Raw genomic sequence first — 17,547 nt, 5'->3', positions numbered from 1 at the left:
ACTGTGGCAAACTGCAAAAGGTAGACTCTACCCCAAAGTATTCAGATTCACATCTTAAAGATGTAAACAAAAGATGTCTGCGGACTACAGGTGGCTCCTAGTTGTCACACTGTTATCATAGAAAGAATCAAATACCCTGTTTTCCTGATGAGAAAGTTGAAGATACTAACTTGGAAAGACAATAGATAAATTATCTCTTCTCTGAATAATTGCCATAAAAATAAACCCCATCCCTTAGCTTTCCTATATGTTTTCACATTTTTTACAATATTAAAAATTAATGAATATTTCTAGAAAGAAATGGCTTCTTTTAGAAAATTTGGGGGAAAAATGGAAATGTATGGGACAAAACCACAAAATTACCTATAATTCCATCACATAGAGATAACTACTCTTTATATTCTATGGGTAGTCTCCTAGACTTTTTTCAGTGGAGAGATGTAGTCATACAGACATCATAGAATTGCACAAAATTGAGATCATGCCATACAATTTGTTTTGTTTAACTCAACATAACTAGTGTATTTTACTTTCATTAAATGCTATTTTAAAGCCATGATTTTAAATGACTACATAATAGTTTAGTACATGAATCGACCAAATTTTATGTCAGCATTTAATATTTAACCACTGAAATGGACACTTGGATTCATATTATTTCTTCTGCTTTTTGAATAACATGATAAAAATCTTCATATATAACATCTCTCTATAAATCCCTAATACTTAGAATCAATTTTCAGACATTGAAAATTGTGGTCAGGGACTATGAATATTTTAAGGGTGTTTATCCATATGGCCAGATTGCCACCCAAAAAGTCAGTACCAATTTGTACCCATACAACCTTTTCCTATAACACTTTTCCACATTAAAATATGTTGTCATAAAAAAGTGAAACATATGAAACTTTGCCAGTGTGTTAGATAGAAAATACTTCTGTTGCATTTTCCATTTCATTGGTTGCTAGTATTTATTGGTCCATTATATTTCTTCTTTGGGACCTTATTTTAATGTCCTTGCCTATTATTCTGTTGGTTATTCATCAATTTCATAAATATTTATTGCACAGCTACTTTTCTAGGCATTGGGGAAACAAGTGACATAAACAGAAAACATCTGTTGTTCTAAGAATTAAATGAAATCAGGTTTATAATATGCTTAGCCTGGTAGTGTGTGGTTCACACAAGGTTGTAGCAGTTATCATCCAGTCTTTCCTGGTGTAATTATGAGTCGTTCTGCCTGGAGCATCAGTTACTATTTTGGGAACAGGCTGTTTCTGGAATTTTCCTAGATTGAGTTGGGTAGCAGTACCTTCACTGCTCATGGATATGAATATGAACCTCACATAAATGTCTTTCTCCATAGCCACACTTAAGCATAACCGGATTCCCAAAATGCTGGTGACCATTGGGGTGCTATGTGGCATGAAAGGAAGGGTAACAAGGCCAACGTGAACAGAGATGGCAGTCTTAAGTGATAGCCTAGCATACCTCACTTCCACACATTTTGCAAAAAATAACAGCCTTCACCATGGTCTCTCCCAGGGCCTCACCGTTAATCTTTCTCTGGATGGGAAAGACACAAGAGCTTGAATAGCATCCCTCAGACCCCAGGTTCAGGCAGGATGATTGAAATACAGCGAAAAAGTGATAGTTGACAATCACCAGGGTTCTTGTGGTTGTTACCCAAGGATTTTCGAAGCTGGTGTGCACCTGCCATGTTGTAACTGTGCTTGCTGCATCAGGGTGTCAAAGAATCAGACAGTTTGCAAATTAGAATTACAGGTTTTATAGGACTAATCGCTTTCTTTACCCTGATTTCAACGGGTTTTCCATGTGGTTGCTTAGAGGACGGCTGGTTTCTGCTTTTAAACACAATTCAGCTCCTGATCTAATCACTGAAGTTCAGGGGTGAAATGGATTCCAGGCCTGTTCGTTGCAGCTAGACCTCAGTCCCTCTAAATGCATGTGTGTTTGTGAACACTCCCACCAAGCAGGAGTGGTTAGAGAGTGAGGGAGGGACGTGGTGTGCTTTGAAGGGCTGGTTCTTGTAGGTGGAGGAGGGAGAGGTTGAGGGCTGGGGACAGTGGAGAAGGGATGACATGATAGGTGTCAAATTTATATCTGAATAACTGGATCCTTTCAAGATGGCATCACTTGGAACAAAATGTCACCAAATCCTCACCTTTTACCAAGAACAAACTGTCCACTTCTCATTCTGCAGTTTGATGTCTGTTGAGCTCCTTAGGTCTGAGCAGAGCCTGTATGCAAAGTGCTGGGTAATTGTGTAGTTTGCCTTGGTCTGCCTTTGGAATAATGTCTCATAAAAATCTTAAGCAGCTATCATTTTTCATGGCTAATGAACTGAGGAACTGGGAATGAGATCCAGAGCCAAATCTTGGATTAAATCTTCCGAGCCTCAAACAAGGCTGTGTTGAGGAGTTGAGGCCGGTGGGGGGAGGTGCAAGCGAAGGGATGGAGGATGATAAGCTCCAACCTTCCAGCAGTAGGCCTAGAAGCCTGCTGGAAGAGGGCACTGCTGACCAGTCAAGGAAGGACGGGAATATCAAAAGGCTTGTTTGAGCGTCAATAAAGCATTTAGTGTATTTCCCCCACCCCCTGTTTGTTTTTCATGTGATTTCTAAGAGGCTCTTTCTCATTTTAAGACATATTTGAAGTAAGAAGCATGGACATTCACATGCTGATCAGTAGCCAAATGGCAGTCACTGCTGGTGAAGAGTGTCAGCCTGGAGTGTAGATCAGGAACCCTCTGGCACAAAGGAATGAAGTAGAATTGGAGCTGGTGGTCTCTACTGAGAAAAGCATTTAAAGGCAGATTTCATCCCGTGATGGGTAAATGTAGATAAATAAATAAACAAATATACATCCTTTTCCCCTTTATTCCATAATAAGGACAAGGTCTGCCAATGCTTTTGCTCCCTGAGGAGGAATGGCCCAGAGCTGGAGTCCAGGTGTAACTGCATTAAAGATATCTGAGATAATTCCCAGCTAGATCTCTGGGTCTTTCATCTGGTTTTGTTTCTGAGATACTGCAAATTTCCTTTCCCTTCTTTTATTTTTCCATCAGTCTTTGGTGCTTGCACTCATTTCCAACGAAGGACATGAACATTCTTTCGTATGGCAAGGTGAAAATAATTTTATTTTCATCACTTCCCTCACCTCCCCCCACCTCAACCTTGTGATGGATTTACTTGAAAAAAAATAATGACGGGGCTTCACAAACTGGCCTGACAGTTGTGATGCGGGGAGCGAGCCAGCTGAGTAGGGACGGTGAGGCATCTCTGTACCTATTATGGCAAAAATCAATAATGCTTTCTGTAAATTGCTCCTCCCAAAGGAGCCGAACAAATGCAGGAGACAGGGGAAGCCATCATTCTGTGTGAAGGCTCTGCACACTTGGACCAGTGCAATTATGAACAGAAGGGTGATTTGATCTGTGTTTGTGTGTGTGTGTTCAGAGTAAGAATTCTGGGGGAGGGGGACCTTATTCATCCTAAAATTTTAATTGTACAGTTCTTCTCTTAGAAAGGTATATCCTTCCATCGGTCCTTCCAGGATGGGAGAGCCTGAGTCAAGTTACCCCAGTCAGTCCTTTGGAAGTTGTAATGGGTAGGTTAAGGAGAATAGCCAGACTATTTAATGATTGGTTTCTTTGTTGAGGATTTACCATTTTGGTGCTTTTTGTTGCAGGCTCTTGCAAGGGTTTTCAGAATTCTATATTCTGTGACTGTAAACACTCTTGTTTACTTAGGTTATTTTAAGAATTTTCTTTACATTCCAAATCTCTTATCTTAGTGCTCTTTGAATAAAAGGTAATATATCACAAGTTCCTCTTGTGACTGTTTTTTCTAAAAGATTATGACACCTTTCCAGCTTGACCCACCCTACACATTGAATTACAGAAGAATGTGGCAGCCATTTTCACAAAGACAATTCTCTCTATAGGGAAGGTAACTGCATTCAGAGCCTAGGTATAAGGATCAGTTTTGCTACTTACTAACTCAGCCTGTGGTATGTTTCAGCCTTTATGTCTTCATCTATAAAATGGGAAAGGCGACACCTTCTAAAGCTCTTTCACACATTGTGAGAAAGTTTTATGAAAATCCATTGCCAACATGAGAGTTATATAAGGATATAAATTATTAGCATTAAGGAAGATAAGCAAGGTCAAGCCCGAGTATACTTGAATGGGAAGACCCAGTGGGTCTGTCCATGGTCACATGATGCCAGCACGCTGGATTGCATTTGGTCTTGGATGCCATTCATGAGAGACGAAGCCTAGGTTTCAGGCCATGTTGGCATTGAGCACCTACATAAGGGGAAAATGAAACTGTGGAGATTCAGGTTGTTGGAATTTTAGCTGAGTACCAACGATCTGACAAAACCACTTTTCCCATGGCATCCAGTTTAAATCAGTAGGTAGATTGGGGATTGATGCTATACCCTCGAATGAGAGAGAGTTGCAATTTTGGTGGTGGGAGGGAGGCAGCAGAGAAACAGAAGGCATTGTTAAAAAGCAATGAAAGAGTCAGAGAGAGAGAAACAGAGACTTGGATTTTATCTGGGAAGATGACATGGGGAGAGTTTCCCATTGTTTGTTTAAGTTAGTGGGTAGATGAGTAATGGGTCAGTATATGAGAGTCTGTGCCCATCATCTAGTAAAAAAGCAAAAAGCAGCAAAGGACAGATGGTAAGGTAAGGGGAGAAAAGATTGCACAGATAATAAAATTTTAGGAATAGTTATGTATATATAGTCTTAGAATAGTCCAGTAGTTGTAGGATAGGGCAAGTGGACACACTGGAAAGCATAAAAAACTATCACTATCGTCATGGCCCAAGGAAAGAACCTAGTCATTATTGAAAACATATTCCAGTTGGTTGAGAAGTTGGGAATAGAATATAACATACTTATTGAGACGAGCTGGGCAGCCATCTCCATGTAGTGAAGAAATGGAGTGTGCGCGTAGAACTGGGAGTCGGAGAGCAGGGTGATTTAGAGGGCACTTGGATGCATGGACACTTGGGGACATCACTTAAGAAACAGAGTCACAAATACCGGAGGAAGGAGTAAGGCTAATGGAATTCTACCAGGTTGGTAGAAATGAGTCCAGCACCAGACAAGGGGAGTCCCTTGACCCATCTCAGGTTGGGAGCAAAAGCATATCCTTTCAAATAGAAACCTTGTCTGAGGCTTGCCCCCTGTTGGAAGCAGCTGCTTGGACTCCCAAAAGTGGTGGGGGGAGGGAGCAAATACAGGGAAAAAACAAACAAACAAACAAACACCTGACCTATTAAAGTCAATAATCCCGGGATCCTAATGGATCCAACTGCATCTGAATAGTATATTAAAATTACCAAAATTGTCTTTTAAAACATACTGATGTGGGTCACCCAAGCAGCATGCTCCCAGTCGTTAATAATTAATACTGAGCATCCTGGGGAGGAATCGCTGTGGATAATTGTAGCTGGTAAGTACAAGTCTGGCAGCCTAGTGTGCTGCGGGTCGGAAAAGGGCAGCAAGGAAGGAGTCGTCCATCAAACTGGTGCCCGCCGCCAGGTACCCGTGGTCTGCTGCCTTTGGCTGTACTTATTCTTCTGATGGGAAAGCCTTCTAAACAAGGCTGTGAATTGGTTTTCATGCTCGCATTGACAGATTGGGAAAGCAGTTTGTTCTACCAAATTTAACAATGATATATCATTATCACAACTTTGGGGGAAATCTATAAAATCAATAAGTTTGTAGCCTGAACAGGATTTGTATCGCTTGCTTGCTGTGCTGGTGTCAAAGCGTGAGCATATGGATTGAGTCACAGCCTGAGATCAATGGAATTTGTGGACAGTGAGCTCAATAACAAGCCCTTCTGAAAAGAAATAGATGTAAAAAGCAAATTTACTAGAGTATAAAAAAAAAAAAAAGCTAATATCTGTTCCGCGCCTGACTGTAAAGTGCTGTTTGGCTGCCTTTGGCTGCGGGTACTTTGAAAGCTGTCTCGGGTATGTGCTCGCAATGCTGAATGCTCCTGCGCCCGCTTCATGCATTGCCTGGACAGTCGGGTGCTTCTGTTTGCAGGGTTTGTACTAGGAAACTCGCCAAGAATAGGAGGGGGAAAAATAGCCCTTTATATTGTAAACTGAATAAAGAATAAAAACAGTCAGTGTGTCTGCTGGGGAAAGACCACGGTGGCTTTATTTACTTTGTGCTGGTAGGACTTGCTAATGGAGAAAAATAAAAAGGCATAATTAAATAGTTTAATGAATTCGCAGCTCTTTTGTTTGAGTGGGACAGGAATGCATGTTCCGGAGAGGCCTCACAAAGAGCTTGGCTGGCAGTGAGTTAAAAGTAGGAAATCAGTTCTTTGAAGGCATTTTTATACTTCATTATCCCAGCATGTAAAATGACTTGTACTAAACGATTGAGGATTTTATTTTTCACTCTGTCTCTTTCTCTCCTTTTTCCTAAACAAAAGAGAGCGTGGGGCGGCTGGTGTCTAATTCCCCTCTGGTTCCTGGAGCTGGGAGATCAGCAAGGCTGATCACCAGGCTGGTGGGCCAGTCCCCGCACTGGAGCCAAGTCCAGACTGTGAACCGCCATGGAGCAACCCTGCCACCCCCAAGAAGCCAGCCAGCCCTCCCCCTCCCCTGGGCAACAGCCCCTGGAGGCGGTGCCCTCAGCCCCTCGGACCTCCTCCTCATGTAAGAAAGCTACTGGCCAGCACTGGGCTACGAATGGGGGTGTGCTTTATGTTTTGTTTTCTGAGCTGCAGAGGGTAGACTTCTTCTCTTACCATGATGGCCAAAGGGGAGAAAACACCAGGGGAAGACCAAGCAAACTTGGGAGTGCCCGGACTCTGATTCTTAGCCCTGACCTGGTGACTTTCTGTTCTGCTCCGGAGGGCAGCCAGCTGGCCACCAGCACCCAGCTGTTCCCCATGGGCCACCGGTTCCTACACTGAAATGGGCCAGCTGGGTGCCGACGGGCCAGTGAGAGAGGTGGGCATCCTCCCCGCCGCCAAGAGTCAGAGCGGGCTTGTGTTACCTACACAGGACGAGTACAAGGTTGAGCCTCAAAATGGTGAACTCCAGCTGTGGTCTGGACAGGGGGCTGGAGAAGGGCACTGTGGATCTCAGGGGTCCATGTTTAGGTGAGACTCATCCTGAGGGCCCAGTGAGGAGAAGGCCCGGAGAAGGGTAGCCTTTGGCCCCTGAAGGTGTGGGGCAGCCCATAGGAGGCAGAGCAGGTGACTGAGGAGCAGCCCCAAGTACCTTGGGGCAGGTGTAGATCCCTGGTTTTAAAACCCACCAGGGGAGTTAAGCTCAGCCTCACAAAGCCCAGGGCTCAGGATGAGATCTGGGTATTTTAGGACCAGTGATGACCATTCTTCAACGTCCACTTGAGCCTACTGTGTAGAGAGTAAGCAGAATGATTGTTTTTTCAATAACTTGATTATTTTAAGTGCTTGACAGTTTCCTACCCTCTCTTTCCCCGCCTTTCTCCCTCCCCGAGTTGTTAGAGCGCAGGGTTTCCCAGAGGGTGTGGCCAGAGCCCCAGGGCAGGAGGGATGTCCCTGCGCCCTGGCAACTGCCGGGAGAACCCCACTATAGATTTGTTGCTATTCCTTCCTTCCAGCCAAAGTGAGGGCTCTCTGCGGAGCTTTCCGTGGCAGAACTTTGAAGGCAACGGGAAAACAGCCCAGCTGAGGTGGTTCTAGGTGACACACCTAATCCATCTTTGGAGGAGGACTCTCTTGGGTCTGAAAATAATTGCGTCTCCTGTTAGCCTTTTATTTTCTCTCTCTCTTCCCTCTTTCTGCTGTACTCACATGCTAGTCTTGCTTCCAGATCAAGACCACTGTGTGGTTTCTGGCTCAGCCTTTCCCCCAGCTCAGTGGTATGCCCCCAATAATCCTCCACAGTGTATCTCTGCACACCGCCCCTTGCCCCCCCCAAGGCCTGTTCCTGGTGGCCTTTCCCCTCCAGCACCTTCAACTTGCCAGTTAGCCGCCAGCAGCAGGGAATTTCCATTCGGTGTTTTGCCAGGTTCAGGGATTTGCATTTACAAAGCCTCTCTATGCCTTTAAATGGCTACATTTGCTTATAAACAACACTTGTTGTTTGTTTCTTGTTAAAGTTTACCTCGTAAACAAATATTACTGTGTGAGTCTCACCTAACAATTGTTTAATCCCGACTTCTTTTTTTTAAATGCCTATAATGCATTGACTATAAACCCAAGATTTAACTTTCATAGGATTTCCTCCCCCCTTCCCGCCCCCCCCCCCGCCCCACCTCTCAGGAGAGCTTAAGGTTCATCTGTGTGTGGGTATTTGAAGTAGTAGTTGGGCCCACGAACGTAAATACCAGATAGAAAGTGCATCTTCAGGGTAAATATAGTTAAACACTCTGGTTAAATAAACAAACCCCAAACGGACGGGCTCTGAGTTCTCTTGCCTCCTTTGGTTCGGGTCCTGAAAAGTGTGACAGAAATTATTTTCACAATTAGCCCTAACTTTTGAATTACAGCATTTCTTTGGGTATAATGACCGGGCTGTGTGGTAATTTACAGCCAGTCCCAGCCTCGCTGAGTAGCAGGGAGATGCTGTGAAAGTGACTGTTAATATTGATCAATGAGGGCTGGAGAGAGTTGCAGACCCTCAGCAATGCCACTTAAAGTGGGCAGGAAACCCAAATTGACCAGTAATAAAGTGTTTGAGGTTGTACGAGGCGGCTCCTGGGGAAACTGCCTGCTCGGAGGGGAGGCTGGAGGAGAGAAGCTGTCAATTACTCTTGTTGGATGCCCAGTTGCCGGAGCAGGATGGAGCGGGCTGGGGCCTGTGGCAGGCAGAGGACAAGAGGCAGACCCTCCCGCATCTCTCCAGAAACTGCCATCGTTAGTGTAGGGAGACACAGTGGCTCTTTTTACATTCCTTATGGGTCTGGAAGCCTCACCTCACCACTACGGTGGCCTAGTTTTCTTTCATTTTAGGGGAGAAAGTAAGATCTGAGCTGTTTGCAGCCTTTCTCCCACTTCTCTGCTGGACACTAGTTGATGACCTGGCTTTGGTTTGGGCCACTATTGGAGTTATGTGCATGAAAGACCAGAAATCTCAGAAGACAGATTTGGAGATGAGATTCAGCTTCTGTTAGGGACTTCAGGCATAAGTCTCATTTAAAGTGATCACGATGCCATTACCATTGTGCGGATAATTAATAACAGCAGCATGAACCATGCACTCGGATCTCAGTCCTTAATGTATTAACTCTTTTAATCCTAAAACCAACCCTGTGGAGGGAGGTGCTGTTGTTTTACTAAGGGAATAGTATATGATCACAGTTTTGATATGCTGTATTTGATTTGCAGTAATTTTACTACTTAGAGGAGATGAATTAGAACATTGTTGGGACAAGACCATGCTCCAGAAGGAGTTCATGAGAAATTGTTCTTTTACCTCCTGCATGCACCACCCCCCATAACTGCTGCTGGAGTAATAGACTTCCTTTAATGAATATGTGGCACATTGGCATTATTTGGGGTTTCTAGCATTAACCTTCCAGTTTGTCTGGGTCTTGTTGCCTGAAATCAGCTGCATATTCTCTTTGAGAGTGAGTGACTTAGTTAAAGCTCAGCTTGAGTAATTAGCCAAAAATAGATGATTATAATCAATTTAGATGAAAAGACCAAAGAGCACTGATAAAATTGAGGCATTGCTTATGCACTCACTTTATTTTCCATGTTTTGCCCTATGCTGGTTCACATGTTCTATAAGTTATAGTCCTTATTTGTGAACTCTTCCAATACAAGTTAATTCTTTTTTTTTTAAATTATGAAATATTTCAATGGCAGAAAGAAAATGTATAGAGATTAATATCTATCATAGCCACCCAGCATTGTCCAATCTAAATATTCTTTCTCATTTTTTCCAACATATAAAATGTTTCAAGTCTGTTTGAGACCCCTTGTCTGTGTCTCTCCTTGATCTCCTCTTTTTCTCCCTGTTCCCTGTCCCCCAAAATTAACCAGTCTCCTGGCTTTCGTATTTTCTTTTTCTTTTTCTCTTTTCTCGTTTCTCTTTTTTTTTTTTTTTTTTTGCTCACATGTGGGTGACTATAAATGTGTTATAGTTTCATTTTTGGTTATTTTTGAAGTTTATATAAATATTATTATAGTGGATGTATCTGCAACTTTTATTCATTCCTCCTTACATTTTAAAAAAATATCTTCATGTTAATACATATTCCATGGGCCTTTTTCTAAGTGAATCCATCATCATCTTTCCTGAGTATGGGGTAGGCAAGTGTCCAGTGTCTCCAAGCAAAGGGGTCACTCCGGGTGGAGTGATTACAGCTTAAATCACAAGAGAAAAGCAAATATTGGCAATGTTGGGCAGAAAGGGGTTTTTAAAAATCAGCTCGACAACTCCAAATGAGTTGAATTAAAAATTTTTTAAAAATCTTTAACTAAATGGACAGTGTATTGTATGATAAAATATATTGGCTGTTGAATTAGGTCTTTACTCCCCATTCAGTCTTATCCAGTTTATTTGGATTGAAATGGATGTAATCTATTTATTCAGCAAATATCAAGCTCCCACTGCATGAAGCACACTGTGCTAGGTGCTCCAGGGGAGACAGAAATTAGTGAAGTAAGAATAGCAGAAGGCAAATTACTAAAATGCGGGTCACAATAAACACTATAAAGGTGGTACAAGAGCACATTAACGTTTTTTGAAAAGGGGAGAGATTTCTGGGTTGGAGATGAGGAAGCAGGAGATGATAGTGCATTGAAAAGCTGGTCTATGAGATAGCTTTTGAAGGATGGAGAACCATGTTTCTCATGAATAAAACCGTTTAGGTGAGGGCACGAGGCAGAAAAACTCCAGGCAGTGTGATAGGGCCAAGCCAGCCATTTGGTTTTTCAGGTATCCCAGAGTATGAAGGAGCCTTGGTGGAATAGGGCTGTAAAGGGAGATTGCCTAAAGCAGAGGAGCAGGAATGCTTGCTCAAGGTCTCACCTGGGTAGCCCCTCTAACACTCTTTAAGACATACAGGAAAGATGACTCCACCGGTGATTTAGAGGTGACTTCGAACCAGAACAGACTGGAAGCCATGACTCTACTTTGGAGGCATCGAGAAGAGTCTCTATGAGATATAAGACAGGTCTGGACCAAAACAACTACATTGTCAAAGGAACTATGACTAGGAGTTGAGAGGGACCTTCTTGGGGGCTGACTGGATATGGATTCAAGAGAGAGTTATAAGTTGAGGGTTTGAGGCAGGTTTTCTAGAAGAGCAGTTCCTCAGCAAAAATAGGAATGGCAGGAGAAGAAGAGTGAATGAAATATTTTAGACATAGTTTTAAACCATAAGGCAGGACAAGTCAGTGAAGAATATGGGTCAGTGTTCAACTGCTAACATCTTCTTTGTCTGGTCTCTGGGGTCCACTTTGCAGCTCACCCTATAGGCTGGAAGTCACAGGGACTTAAATCTGCATTGGGCGTACCGTTCCAACAACGACTGAGGGGAATTTGTGCATTGGTGGTGTGGAAGTGGCTCATATTGGCTTGCACGATCTGATGGTTCAATTTTCAGGAATTTTGTGAGTTGGTTATTAAACACAGACATTATTAAAAATTAAATTACATACAGTTACAATGAAGTAAATTATATTAAAAGTAAAGGTAATCAACCCTCACTTCCTAATTATTTTACTAGATTTTATGATTCCCTGTGTGCTTTTGTATTAGAAATTGGCAGAACTGTAGAGGGACGTCTGCTCTGCTTTTCTTCCCAGCTGTCTGTGCAATGGTTCCATGCTGAAATCAGCATGAAATCAGCCATGGTGGGTATTGGCACCACGAAAACTGGCAAATGCTACAAGTCAGGGTTCACTCAACCCTACCCCATTCCTGTTGGAGAACTTGTCGCTAAAGATTACCAGCATACCCCTGAATTGGTAAATAAATACTCAAGTCCCTTTACCTCACAGGTGGGACAGCCCTGAGATACACATCTATACCCGGTGAGTTCCCCAACTGAATTAGGGTCTGATTTCTCATGTTGATAACTTGCTTGATGACAGATTATTTTTGGCTACTTCTTTCTTTGTCTCACTGCCTTTTCAATAATTCTTGGGATCACTTCTTAAACTGTTGACAGTTAAATCCTTATTTGAACGCCTACCTCTGGGACAACCAAAACTGAGACAAATGACAGGGATGGTTCCTCTTGCTGATGAAGGTAGATGACAAGGTAGGTCAAGAGACGCCCGTGACCCAGTGGGTGGCACATGGAGTGCCTGCTCTATGGATGACCCATGGCGGGAGTGGGTCATCAACTATGTATAGTTGTTGCAGTGACTTTAAAATGATCGGGTTCCAACCTCATTTTATTTTTAAATCTTACTTTTTTTCTCTTCTGTGTTTGGGAGCACTCTGTAAGTACAATTTCTTGTTTATTCCTTGAAGAATAATGGTATAGCGAACAGATGATTGTTCATTCTTCAGGAACTGTGATTTCTACTTCCTCCTGACATGTACTGCTTTTGGGAGAATGTCACTGAATAATTGCATGTGCTTTTTTTTTTTGTTTTTGTTTTTAATATTGGATTCATGTAGCATAAATGACCAAAGAGCCAAGACTTGTCACTTTTTCTCTCTGGAATTGTATAACCTGAAATTGTGTAATTGACATTTCTTTGTGACTTCTAGTAGGAGACAAATTTCCTTGTCTCAGCTGACATCTTACAAATATTTTTCACCCTGTGGAATGATCTTAATTCCAATTGAGTTCTTTAAAATACAGGTGAAAGTGATAAGAATTAGCCAATGAAGATAGCATCGGTTTGGTTGATATGGCCATCTAATGTTCAATTTCATCTTGCTTTTTATTTCCCTACTTTTAACTTACTCACTCTGCCTTGGGTGCTTTGAAAACTTACCACAGTGAAGTAGAAAATTTTTAGTGCATCTTAAACCTGAAGATTGCCTGTCCATGCTTTCCTATCCATCTACCTGTGTGTCTACCTTAATGTATTTTTTGTTGTTGTTGTTTAGTTATTGGAACGTCCAGTCCAGTGTCTGCCTTGAACCTCTTGGGACTCTTAAATCTTTCTTACTCGTGAAATGATTCAGGTAGGCACAGTCTACCAATCTCTGCACACTTCTTTATTACTAGTTCGTTATGGATACCATTTCATGGCTCTCTCTGCTACTGCTATTGGAAATTATAGACCTTCCTCCTATAAACCTCCTCCTTCCCCTCCCCACATCAATTTTTCTGCTTTCTCTTGCTTTCTGGTTTTCAATTCCGATTTGAATCCACAGAACCTAGTTTTAATCTTATTGGCTAATTAATATATATCTTTTAAAAGAATGACTTTTTTTTTTCCTTCCCTTAAGCTGGGTTGTTATTTTTAATGGTTGATTTAATGGTAGCCAAGGATGTCTCTGCTTAGGGAGGCCCTTTCTTTCTGTCCATAATGAGGCATAACTCATTTGTACTGTCCTGAGATTTATGGAGGGACTGGGGGTGGGGGGGAAGCACCTTTTCAATTTATTACATCTTAAATGAACTGCTCCCAAAGCAAAAACAAAACGAAACAAAACAAAACAAAAGGGCAGTAAAGCAGTGTCTGTGTTCTGTTTAGTTTGATGTTTATTGAGCTGTATGGGAGTTTGCTGACTAGTGTGAGATTGGTAGGCAAGAGTTATCATCTCATTTGAATTGCTCTCCTCTGTTCTGTTTGCTGTAGCTCTTCCTCCTTTCCCACCCTCACTACCTCTACCTCCGCTCCTCTACTGAATAGCTGAAATGTTACCGCGTAGAATTATACCCAGGTCATTAGATAGTTATAATGATTACTTTCATCATAACTTGTTTTCTCTTTTTTTGCGGGGGGATGGGTAGGGAGGAGGAACAAGGTGAAAGAGGGACCTCTTTATTTCCTACTACTTGGTACAGCACACTAAGCTCTTAGGTATATGATCTCAAGGACATTGTAATTTAATAGGAATCCTTTTTCTTTCCAAACTAGTTTGTGAAAAGATAGTAGAGCATTCAATTCAGTTTTCCACTAAAATCCTACTTTATGGGGCGCGTGGGTGCCTCAGTGGGTTAAAGCCTCTGTCTTCAGCTCAGGTAATGATCTCAGGGTCCTGGGATCGAGCCCTGCAATGGGCTCTCTGCTCAGCGGGAAGCCTGCTTCCCTCTCTCTCTGCCTGCCTATCTGCCTACCTGTGATCTCCGTCAAATAAATAAAATCTTTAAAAATAAAAAAATAAAAAATAAATCTTACTTTATATCATCTACGGGATCCACTTCCTGAATTCCATACTCTCCCATCTTTTCAAGTCATGTCATGGGGGATCTGCCACCCACAAAACTGACTTTTCCCCAGTGTCACTGATGTACACTATGGAGAGGCTGATACCTGCCCCAGAGGGAGAGTTGGGATTACTGGGGCATCAATTGAATGCAGTTTACTTTCTTGCATTGGGGATTAAAGAGCCTTTTGATTTCTGAGGAAGGTTTAGCATACCTATAGGTACCTGTCTTTGCTCTTGATTTACCAGTTTGTGAATTTTGGAAGGAGAGAGAAAACCCTACCATTCAGCAGAGTATTGAAACATTCCTGAGAAGGCCAGAGTTGCCTCTGCTATGTACCTTGTCCAGGCTGCTGATAACTCATCCCCAAGAAGCCTTTTCTCTTAGCTATGTCTTCATATCCCAACTCTGGACCCCTCTACTTGGCCATTTTGGCTCAGTCCTCCTCTTGCAACTGTGAATAGAGGGTGGTTTTAACCTCCCCCCACACCCCCAGAGCAGACTTAGAACTTGAAATTGTTGCTCACGGCAACATTACTCTGCTTTCTTGGTTTTGGAAATGAGGCATTTCATTTCTGACCATGGTTTGAAGACTATATAAATGCATTTCACACAATACAAAACACCAGCTGTATATAGATTCTAATATTTTTTTCATTAAAAACCTTTTGCCTCTTTCCTCTTGCTTCTCTTGATAGGTGCTGTGATAGAAAGCTCCCGCACACCTAAGACTTCCTTTTTTTTTTTTCTCCTAGACTCAAACTTCAGAATATTTTCAATATCTGCAACATTATCTTTTGAATAATAATTACCTCTTATATTAAATTATAAGACAGCAGGATTCAGGATTAGATCTCCCCATATTATTCTAGTGAAGGAAATTATGACAGGGGTCATTTTTTAGAATTATGTAGCAGGGTAAAAGGTCCTAGGCAGCATTAGAAGGCAAAGGCGTTTATAATTAAATTGTAATTTAGGCCAGTGATTTATCGTTTTCTCAATGAAAAATTTGGTGCTGCCGAGAGATCCTAAGAGGAACTTTAGTGAGATACAACTTAATGAAATAATAAAAAGAAAAATTATTCTGGAAGAGATTGTATTACAGTAGTAGAACAATCGCAGCCTGCCTTCTGTGGGTATTTCCATTATCAATCCTATTTTTCAAGGATTTCTAATTTAACCCTCATTTTCTTTTCAGGGTAAAACATGGCACAAGAATGCTGAGTTTTGTATCTAGGATGTTTCTGTAGACTGGGAAAACACAATTGACATCTTTTGTTTGTGTTGTTCATGCTCATAAATACATTTGGAAACATTGCCCATTTACTTAAAAGCTATTTATTAAAATTGAAACCTTGCTGTCTCTGTAATAGCAATTAAAAAACCCGATTTATTTATTTTAGAATAATAGATGACTTTCCTTTGTTTATTTATTGTGGAGGCTTGTGTCCATGAAGGTGGACCTTTAGTATTTGTTTGTTAGTTTCCTTCCTGTCTACAATTCTATATCTCCCGTGAGTGAGGTATGAGATATGATCTATGGGATGGGTATACACAAACCAAAAGGGAGGTTGCAGAATGTGAATCATTCTTCTTTTGAAAATTAAAAAAGTGAGGGCAATTTTAAAAGTAAAAGAGCGGAGTTCTTTGCTAGAAAAGATCTTTCATAGGCTCTCAATATAAAGTCAGCAGTTTTACAAAACTAATTGTGACCAAAGATTTGGCTCGTGATAAGGCCAATGCAGTCGGTGTTTTGAGCCAAAAGATTAAACCTCTGAGTTATTGAAAAAAACCAAAAGTGCATCTTTCACTGTAGTGGGAGACCTGCATTTATTATAATTCAAATTGTTCACTTATTTTTATATTTTAATTATCGCCATAGAACCTTGATTGCTTTAATGATCTCGGTGGTAATTCTTTTAAAATAATCACACTAATAAACTTCTAATGGCATGTGTTTTTAAATAATTGATTGAAAAATAGTCTGAATATCTGTTTATCCAGTAGTCTATAATAGTTCTTCACTAAACATTTAATCTATTGAGTAAATAATGTGTGTTTCAAAAAATGTACTCTCTATTTACATAATAGACATCAGGTGTAATAAGAAAACAATGTGTATCTTACAAATTCTTTAAGTATGTCTTCTTCAATAGCAGAAATCGTCACCATTCATTGAGGAAAGAACACACACTTGAATTATCTAAATAGATGGATATGAAAGATCTTGTCTTGGATGGACCCTGTTAAGGCTTATCTTAACAGGTCTCTGGTTACATAGTACATTCTGTCTTTTTTACTTCCTAAAATGTGTCTGATGGGCTCTGGGATAAAATTTTTAGAGAGAACAAAACCCTCAGAAACATGAACTTTTCAGAAGAGAGGAATGCCTTTTCATTTTCAATATGTGTTATATCCTTCTGAATTACTATTTCAGGCTTTTAACCTAAACTTTCTTCTCCTCTGGAATTTCTCTTTTTACGTATTCATATTTGAGGCAGAACTGACCTGGGATGGTTGCCTGGACACTTCTCTGCAGGCAAAGCCCAGTGGTGAATAAAAGCATGAGAAAAGCAGCATGACCTTGGACAAGTGATTGTTTATCACCTGTAAAAATAAGAATAATAATAGGATGAGGCTCATTGGGTTGTTGAACACATGAAATGGGTTAATACATTCAAAGCACCAAAGAGGTTGGAGCAGAGTAAGCACTTAATGAATGCTAGCTAGTATGTCTGTTTATTTTTCCTTATAGAGCATGACCATCTTCACTCAACGGATATTGACAAAATATTCTATTCAAGGTAATAAAAACTTGACAGTCTAAATTTTGACCTTTGTATGAAAAGCTTTTGAAAATGAAGTCAGTAAAGAATCATAAACCACTAGGGGAAGTGCCTGATACATCAGGCGATCCACAAAACATAGCTGTTTTATTCATGTGAAATATGTTGTCATTTTATATTCCATTCCCATGTCTTTTTTTTTAAACTTTTTATTTTCTAATAATTTTAGACGTAAAGAAAAGTTGTAAAATAGTAGCGAAAATCCCCATATACCCATCACTCAGCATCCCTTAACGTTAATATCTTGCATAACCATGGGTCAGTTAGTTATCAGAACTAGAAACTGAAATCAAAGGAATAAAATTGCCTAAACTTAAGATGTTATTTGGATTCCACCAGTTAATGGATTTCATCCGTTATTTG

The 17,547-nt window shown here is 41.0% G+C and overlaps 1 long non-coding RNA gene across 1 annotated transcript in view; it reads left to right on the top strand.

The window, feature by feature from the left end:
• The window catches only part of LOC131818066 (uncharacterized), a 327,652-nt gene that overhangs the window by 78,522 nt on the left and 231,583 nt on the right, over nucleotides 1–17,547 (top strand). The window lies entirely within an intron of this gene.

Source organism: Mustela lutreola, chromosome 16 (genome assembly GCF_030435805.1).
Source record: "Mustela lutreola isolate mMusLut2 chromosome 16, mMusLut2.pri, whole genome shotgun sequence".
NCBI classification, from domain to species: Eukaryota; Metazoa; Chordata; class Mammalia; order Carnivora; family Mustelidae; genus Mustela; species Mustela lutreola.
The sequence above is the reverse complement of the archived record's forward strand: the minus strand, read 5'-3'. Positions and strand labels throughout refer to the sequence as shown.